We start from the raw sequence: 7,908 nt of genomic DNA, 5'->3' as shown, positions 1-7,908 counted from the left end.
GCAATCTCTGGAAAGTGATATTACTAGTTTAATATCAAAACATAGTCTTTACCTGATATTTGAATAAATCAATGCCAACTTTATAAAAAGCTTCCTGGTGTACCGGCACAGGTTCTTTCATGGGTTTGGGCTACAAGTTCTGATGTTTCACATTTCTGAACTGCCTTTTTCATTCATTTGAGGCCAACACAACATATCTCTGACCCCTCTTTTCTCTTTTTAATTCCTGAATGTTCTTTGTGAATTCTAACAAGCACACCAGACTGTAACATTTTTAGAATAGTTATTTGGCTGTTTCTAAACAAAACACCATTAATCTCTGAGGGCACATCTATACTTACCAGAAGATCGACACTCTGGATGTCGATCTTTTGGCATTTGAGTTAGCAGGTCTAATGTCTAAATCGAATGATGAGGGCTTCTCCCACCAGCATCTGGTACTTCTCCTTTTTCGAGGAATAAAGGAATCCAATGGGAGTGTCTGCTCCCATCAGCCTCCTGCTATGTGGATGCCATCAAGGCTTAGCTTAGCATTTTACGTAGCTGTAGTTGTGTACCTTAAGCCAATTGTCCTGGTCTAATGTAAACCAGGCCTGAAAGTTCTTTGAAGAGAAAATATGGACTAGGTGTCCAGGCCAACCTACAGTTATACGTTTTATTACTTTTTGCAAGGTCTCATCATGTGCTTTGGTTGCAGCAAACACAGTCCGCATTTTGTCAGAGACAGAATAGTTTTTCTTTATAAGGATCACATGCACTATCTTCCATTATTGTAAAATGTATTATTTTTCAATATTATTTTTAACTTTACCACTAATTTACAAGCAGGGGGCCTGACAGACATGCTCGACCCCTGGGCAAATGGGGTTCAGCTCTCCTAGAAGAGGCAGAGACTTGAGCAGAAGAGGGAGATGGGGCAAGCACTGCGCGCGCGCGCACACACACACACACACACACACCAGCCTTAACAGCTTCTGAGGCTCTGGCCAGTGTTGCTCCTGTGGTAGTGGTGGCTGGGTGCCCCAGTGCCCTTTTGAATCACTGGGGCCCAGCGCAATTGCCCTCTTTTCCCCTTCCCCCTCCACCATTGACAGGCCTGTTCACAAGTGCAGAGTAGAAATGAACTCTCCGCTGTTAGCCCTTCACTTCACCAATCTATTATCAATGTACCGTTTTATAGACCCTGAAAATAAATGTTGTTACCACACTTGTTTGAGTGTATATAACAAGTGTATACTATACTAGTATACTTGTATACTATACTAGTGTATAGTTTAGAATTAAAAAATGTTCTTATTCATTGCCAAGGTAATAGTCCAATCCTTTGCTGCAGTGACTTCATTCATAGCTCTTAAAGAAAACTCTTCTGTGCTGCTAGTACCAAATCGCCTTATGCTACACACTGTGCATACATAGCTTCTTTTTGTGCATCTGCTGCTTTGTTTGTACATTCTTGCAAAATGATTGCATTTCTTGAGCTTCTTGCAATGTTGTGTAAATGCAGGACATTGCTGAAATTTGCTTTCACACCTTGTGCAATGCTTTATGTTGTACTCAACCTAATTCCTTTCTTGAAACTCACTTTTTACAGACTTGTTGAACATTTCTTCTCTTTACTGCATTTATGCTTTCCCTTTGCACTGAGGGAAAACAATACATCAAAACAGTGCCTTGTTTTCCCAGCAAAAGTATCAATCTATTCTGGATAACCTCTCTTGCTTGGCATGCTCTTAATGTTTCATCTGGATCTTTCAGAGTCTTTGTCTAATCTTTGGATTATACCCGTCACCAATTGATTTCTGATTATTGAATCTGAACTGTCCATAATTTGTTTCAGCAGTTTTGAGATCTACCATAAATTCTCCAGATGACTCTCCTCCATAAGTTCTCATGAAGTTTATATCTTTCAGAAATTGTTTTGGATGTGCAGTAGTCTTCAAATTGCTGCATAATCATTTTATAGCATGCTTTTCTGCCTGACTCAGCTGCATGCTATTAGAAATATCTAGTGATTTTTAAAAATAGCTCTATTCTGCTGCTTATTTTCTTTTTCAGCAAAACAGCTCACTTGCATGTACATGTAAGCGGGGGAATGGTCCCGCTCTTGTGGGGAACTTTCCTGGCTTCTATACACCCCGGTGAAATGAACCAGCGAAAGGATCTGAGTCCCCACTCCCACTTCCTTTACCCCACGGCTCCCTGATCCTGAGGGCTCCCCCTCCACTCTCCTGAGTAGCAGAGCCCTTGAAACCCCAACAAGGCTGGGCCCAGGTTTCCTGGGGCTTAATCCCTGACCTTGTAGTCACTAGGGGCAGGAGTTAGGGTGTCCCCACTCCGAGGTGCTCTCTTTACACTGCAGGCCTTCTTGGCCCAGTGATCACTTCATAAGGTTCAAAGCAAATACAATTTATTAAACATCAACTGATTAAAGAGAATAGAATAAGAAACAATGAGAATGGTTAAATGAGAACACACAGCCCTGCTCTGTAGCACAGGGACATCAACACAGCAGTCTGCAGAGTGTAAGGACAGTTCACAGTCTCTTCCTTAGAAGCCCTGGAAGTGCTGCAAGGGGCTGCAGGCTGGACACACTTGCACTGGCAGTGACCACACAGCCTCAGTCTCTAAGTGGCCAGACCCCTCTCCCAGTCCAGAGCCTTTCCCCACACTTTGCAGGTCCCAGTAGCTTACCACATCCAGCTGCAGGCTGTGCTGCTTGGCCAGTTCCAGCTCCTTGTGTTGTTTCTCTGTTCCTTTTGGCTTTCTGAGCACTGCCAGTCTGCTGCTCAACACAGGGTCTGCACTGCTTGGCCAGTCTGTGTCTGGTTCTGTCGCTGCAGGACTTCTTCTTGTACTCCTCTTTCAGCTCTCAGTCTTTTCAGGACCTCTTCTGCACACAGCTTGTTTGTTCAGAGACAGAGCCAGAACAATCCCCACTTACAGCCTGTCAGTCAGGCTGAGCTGGAGTGTTGACTGCTTTCCATTGTCTCTGGGGTCTGTCAGTCTCATGAACCCTTCCCCTTCTGAAGCTGGTAAACCAAAAAACTCCCACAGAGTTTTAGTAAGGGGTAACAGTCCCCTTACATACAGGCTGAATCTATGTTGAAATCCCTTCCATTTATTTGCTGTACTATCCGATAACTTCAGTTCCAGTGGTGCTCTCAGCTGCTCAATTTTCTTTACAGCTTTTGTCTTCTACGCTTGTCTCCACTCTGTCTTTGTTCACTGGTCCCTGATACTGTCCAGTGCTCATGGGTGCTGTGTAAAGAGATTCAGAACTGCAGGAAGATCAGAACAGACCATGTATTACAGATTCAGCTCAGCAAAGCAGTCTGGTGTTGCAGCTTAGGTGACTCTTCAGAAGTGCTCACATCTCCCACTAATGTTTCTATACAGCTAAAAGGGACAAATCCTCACAAGGATAGCTCCAAGGTAAATGCACGATCCTACAGGACATGACATTAATGACTGAGTGCAAGGAAGGCCTCCCTGGCATCAAAACAGAGCCCATCTTAAATCCGGTGTTATTTCACTTGAGTAATTTTCTGCAGTTAAAGGTTTTCTTTGTTTAGGGGGAGGTGGGTAAGACTGGGAAGGATTAGTTCAGGTCACCAAACTTGGTATCCTCCACCTCCACCTTCCTACATCTTAAAGCTGTGACTGAAAGCACCCCTGTATTCATGCTCCACATGGTATTGCAATAATCTATGTATAAAATATGCCTGGTGAAGTATCATTTGAAAACTAACAACTCACTATTTGATAATATAATGGTGAAATGTATACAACAATGTTCAATGCAAAGATAAGGAATCCCTCTCTTGGATGCCATTAGCACATGTTCAGACAATACAGTCCAGCAGAACTTCAAAGAATCCTAGAATCCTAGGGCTAGAAGAGACCTCAGAAGGTCATCGAGTCCAGACCCCTCCCCAAAGCAGGACCAACCCCAACTAAATCATCCCAGCCAGGGCTCTGTCCAGATGGGACTTAAAAACCTCTAGAGATGGAGATTCCACCACCTCCCAGTGCTTCCCTACCCTCCTAGTGAAATACTTTTTCCTAATATCCAACCATGTTGTTAAACAAATCTATTCTAACTCTTAATGCTTACCTCAATTTACATATAAGCAGTAAACAGGGTCATTGAGCCATCAAGCAAAGATAAGTGCAGGAGAGAAAGCACTTTTGCATTTCAGAACCCAGAGGTGGGAAGAAAGATTCCGGGGTTTCCTTCACTACCAGACTGCAGCTACGTCTAGACTGCAGGCTTCTTTCGGAAGAAGCTTTTCCAGAAGAGATCTTCTGAAAAATCTTCTTCAGAAAGAGCATCCACTGCCAAAGCTCATTGAAAAAGCAATCTGCTTTTTTGAAAGATAACGTCCACACTGAATGGATGCTATCTCACATGGAAGCTATCTTTGCTATGGATGGAGTAGCTACCAGGGCACCTGTGATTTTTCTCTTTCCCCTTCTTTCGAAAGAACTCCTTCTTCCCCATTCACACACCCCTCTTTCTGAAAGAGCTCTTTCAGAAACAGGCTTCTTCCTCGTAGAAAGAGGAGTGCCAACGCCAAACCCCCCCCCCCCTCTGTTCTTTCAATTTACTTTCGGAAGATTGTGATTGCAGTGTGGATGTAATGCAGGTTTTGTTGGAAAAATAGCCTTTAAAAAAAAACCCTCTGTAGTGTAGACATACCCTTCATGTCCCCTTTTTTTTACTGTTTGAATAATTGTTGCTTTGAGGGCTAATCTCCTGAAGAATTGACTACAAGGTCTAACTGAAATATAAAAGAAAGGGGCAGAGAACCCCAAGGTCTCTCTCCCTCTCCCTCTTTCACTTTAGAAGACAAAGGTACCTGCAGGTCTTTGGGAGAGATTCTGACCAAGCAAAGGGACAGTCATCCTAGAAGAGTCTGAATAAGACAAAGCCTTAACCCAAACTTAAACAAAAACTTGAACCCAATTTTACTAGATTAGGTTAGACACATGCTGTCATTTTTATTTGCTTGTAACCATCTCTAAATTTGTCTCTTATATTTGAATTAAGTTAAAATACAATCTTCTTTGTTAACAACCTTGTCTTATTCTTTAATCTAAACCAATCTAGTGCAGTGTTGAAACTGCACCGTTTGGGAACCTTAGCGTAGCCTGTGCTAAAGATTCTGTTATCACTTTGAGGATTGACAGGGTCTTGTCCCAAGATCAGGCCCACTCAGATTATTATTACAATTATTCTATGGTTGGGGACCTCAGTGTGCACAGGCACAACACTCACACAAGAGGAACTCTTTTATGTTTACAAAGAAATAATTTATGAATACATTTAATGAAGTTACACACATTCTAACAGCAAGGCAGATAGAATTCAGAATGTGCACCTGAACATCCATATTCTCACACCAACCCTTGAAGAACAACCTGAACTATTTACCATTATTTTTCTCACCATCACCTTCCTCATGTTTTCCTGTGGCGATCGTACTGGCCTCTCATTCACTCTACATCTCTACCTGTGCTGCCCCTTTTATAATATGTTACATTGATATTACCATGTCCACTGAGTTTCTCCTCTTCCTTTTTTGTATTTCCTCTCCTAAATTTTTTCCATGTGTTCTTTTTCTCTAGGATAGTTTATTTATAAATGTCACCCCATTATCAGATATGTCAATTCATTGCCATGGCACCTTTGCAACTGGATGTTCTAACCCAAACCTTCCAGAAGCTGGTGTCAGTTCATATTATATGGTCAGCAGATGTCATTATGGACAAAACTCCCCCTTCCATCCTACTTCTGGTCCCCCATAACTTGTGGTAAATTTATCTATACCAAAGTTTGCAGGCCTCAAGACTCATGCTAACTGCAAAAGCTAGTGTCTTGCAGGATACAAACCTGGAGATTCCTGGCATTACTATGGAATATAATAAAGCATAATATAATGCTATGCTAATGCTATGATGGATGGGAGAGGTGCTGTCCTTTTCTAAATATCCTAGCATTCAGTAACTAAAGGGTTAAACCCTGGTACCTAGGGAGTGTTGGGAGGTGTGATGGGGCAATACAGCCCCACACTCGTGCCCAGAATGGCATGGACATAAAGCTGGGACCTCAACCGCTGGGGCTCGGATATGGGGCAGGGGACGCATCAGACAGCGCGACACACGCTGAAGCTGTAAGTGAAGGGGTCGTGCTGGGCGTGACGGAACATTCCAATGCTGCCTCAAGGGAAGGGGCCTGGTAAGAGTGGGTCTCTCAAGAGGTTGCCCGTGAAATGCCGAGGGGAACTGGAGGCGAAGGGGAGATTGTCCCCAAGACACAGGACGAAACCCCGAGAGGGGAGGAAAGAAGGAGGCACGAGAGAAAGGACGGGACGGATACCAGACCAGGCGAGAGTGAGTCTGACGTTCATGTCCCTGGAGGAGGCAGCTGGGAGGACCCAGCAATAGGACACAAGGAAGAGGGAACACGGGGAAAGGAAGTAGCCCAGGATGGGTGCAGGAATTGCAAGCTGATGGGCTGGCGAGTTGAGGGCAACAGCCCTGCCAGTCGAGACAGGGACAGAGGGTCCCTGTGTCCCTAGGGTCCAGGGCGGAGACTCGGAGAGTGGGAGGGCCCGAGTCTCCCTTTCCCATCTGAACCCTCCCCATCAGGTCTGGATCTCAACTCTGGCAGGTGTGAGTGGTAAATAGCACCAGAAGCAGGGAGAAGTCTGTACGGGGGCTTCTTCTCTGCAGGGCTTTGCTTGGGCGGGGACCCCGAACAGAGTGAGAGCAAATAGGTGGTCGGGGAGAAGTCCCAAGTAAGGACTTGGACCCCACCACCTGCTAACAGGAGGGAACCAGGAGAACCAATGGGAAGAAAGTGTTGAGATTTGAATTGAAAGGTATCTACTTGCTGCTTTTCTTCTATGGAAGTTCAAACCAGGGGAAAAGATGACTTGAACCAGGCAGGAAAACCCAGGCCTAGAAATAGACTGAACCTTGGAAGTATGGGTATGTGAGTAGATAGGGAATGTATTAGGTAGATGCGATCAGGTTATTTTCTTTGTTTTTTTGTTTGGTTATACGTCTCTGTGCTGAGTCCATGTGCCTCCCCCCATCCATTGTAACTAAAGCTGAATCCCAAGGGAGTAATTCTCTGCTTTAATCTGTTTTTTCTTAGTTGCTTTATAATACCTAGCGACCAAATATGATTTATCAAGTATTTCATTTAGTTTTGTTAATAAAATCATCTTTTTAAGACTATGATCTGATTCTTGTGTCTTGGAAGGTAATAGGAGGTCTATGTATGCACACCTAAGACTGAGAATACAGGGTTTGGGGTTTTTTTTCACTCTCTCTTGTGGTAAAAGAGCTTGAGGTACCCTTTGGAAGAAGTTCCCAAATGAATCTTCCGGGGTTCCAAAAGTTTTTTTTTCACTTGGGTGGTGGCAATGTACTACCCAAAGTCAGGGACTCTGAGACCTTGGGGAGTTTTTAAGCAGAAGCATACAGTGGAAAAGTATTTTTAAAGTCTTTTGTGGGCCTCCACATTCTGCACTCCAAGTGCCAGAGTGAGGAACAGCCTAGACAAATGCAAAGCAGTGAATGTAATAGAGGTAAGCTGGCCCACTGGGCTACATCAGTTAAAGTAGCAAACTACTGAATAACTGACTTTTTACAGGGGCAACAGACCTTTAATATGTGAAGTGTCCATGAGAAGGGTAGATTATGCAGAATGCTTGTTTTGGGGGGGAAATGACTGGAAGTGTGTAGCGATCACCCTGCAAGTTGTAACCAAGACTGGTGAAGGTCTGAGTATAACTGGAGTGTGTCGCTGCTGTGATCAGAGATGCTGGGCTAGAGCAGCAGCTATTCACAGACACGCAGGTTGTGACCCACATGCTGCTAGGATGACAACTCCCACAG

This window comes from Pelodiscus sinensis, chromosome 1 (assembly GCF_052426305.1).
Source record: "Pelodiscus sinensis isolate ZL-2025 chromosome 1, ASM5242630v1, whole genome shotgun sequence".
In the NCBI taxonomy this organism is placed as follows: domain Eukaryota; kingdom Metazoa; phylum Chordata; order Testudines; family Trionychidae; genus Pelodiscus; species Pelodiscus sinensis.
Note: the sequence above shows the minus strand (reverse complement) of the source record.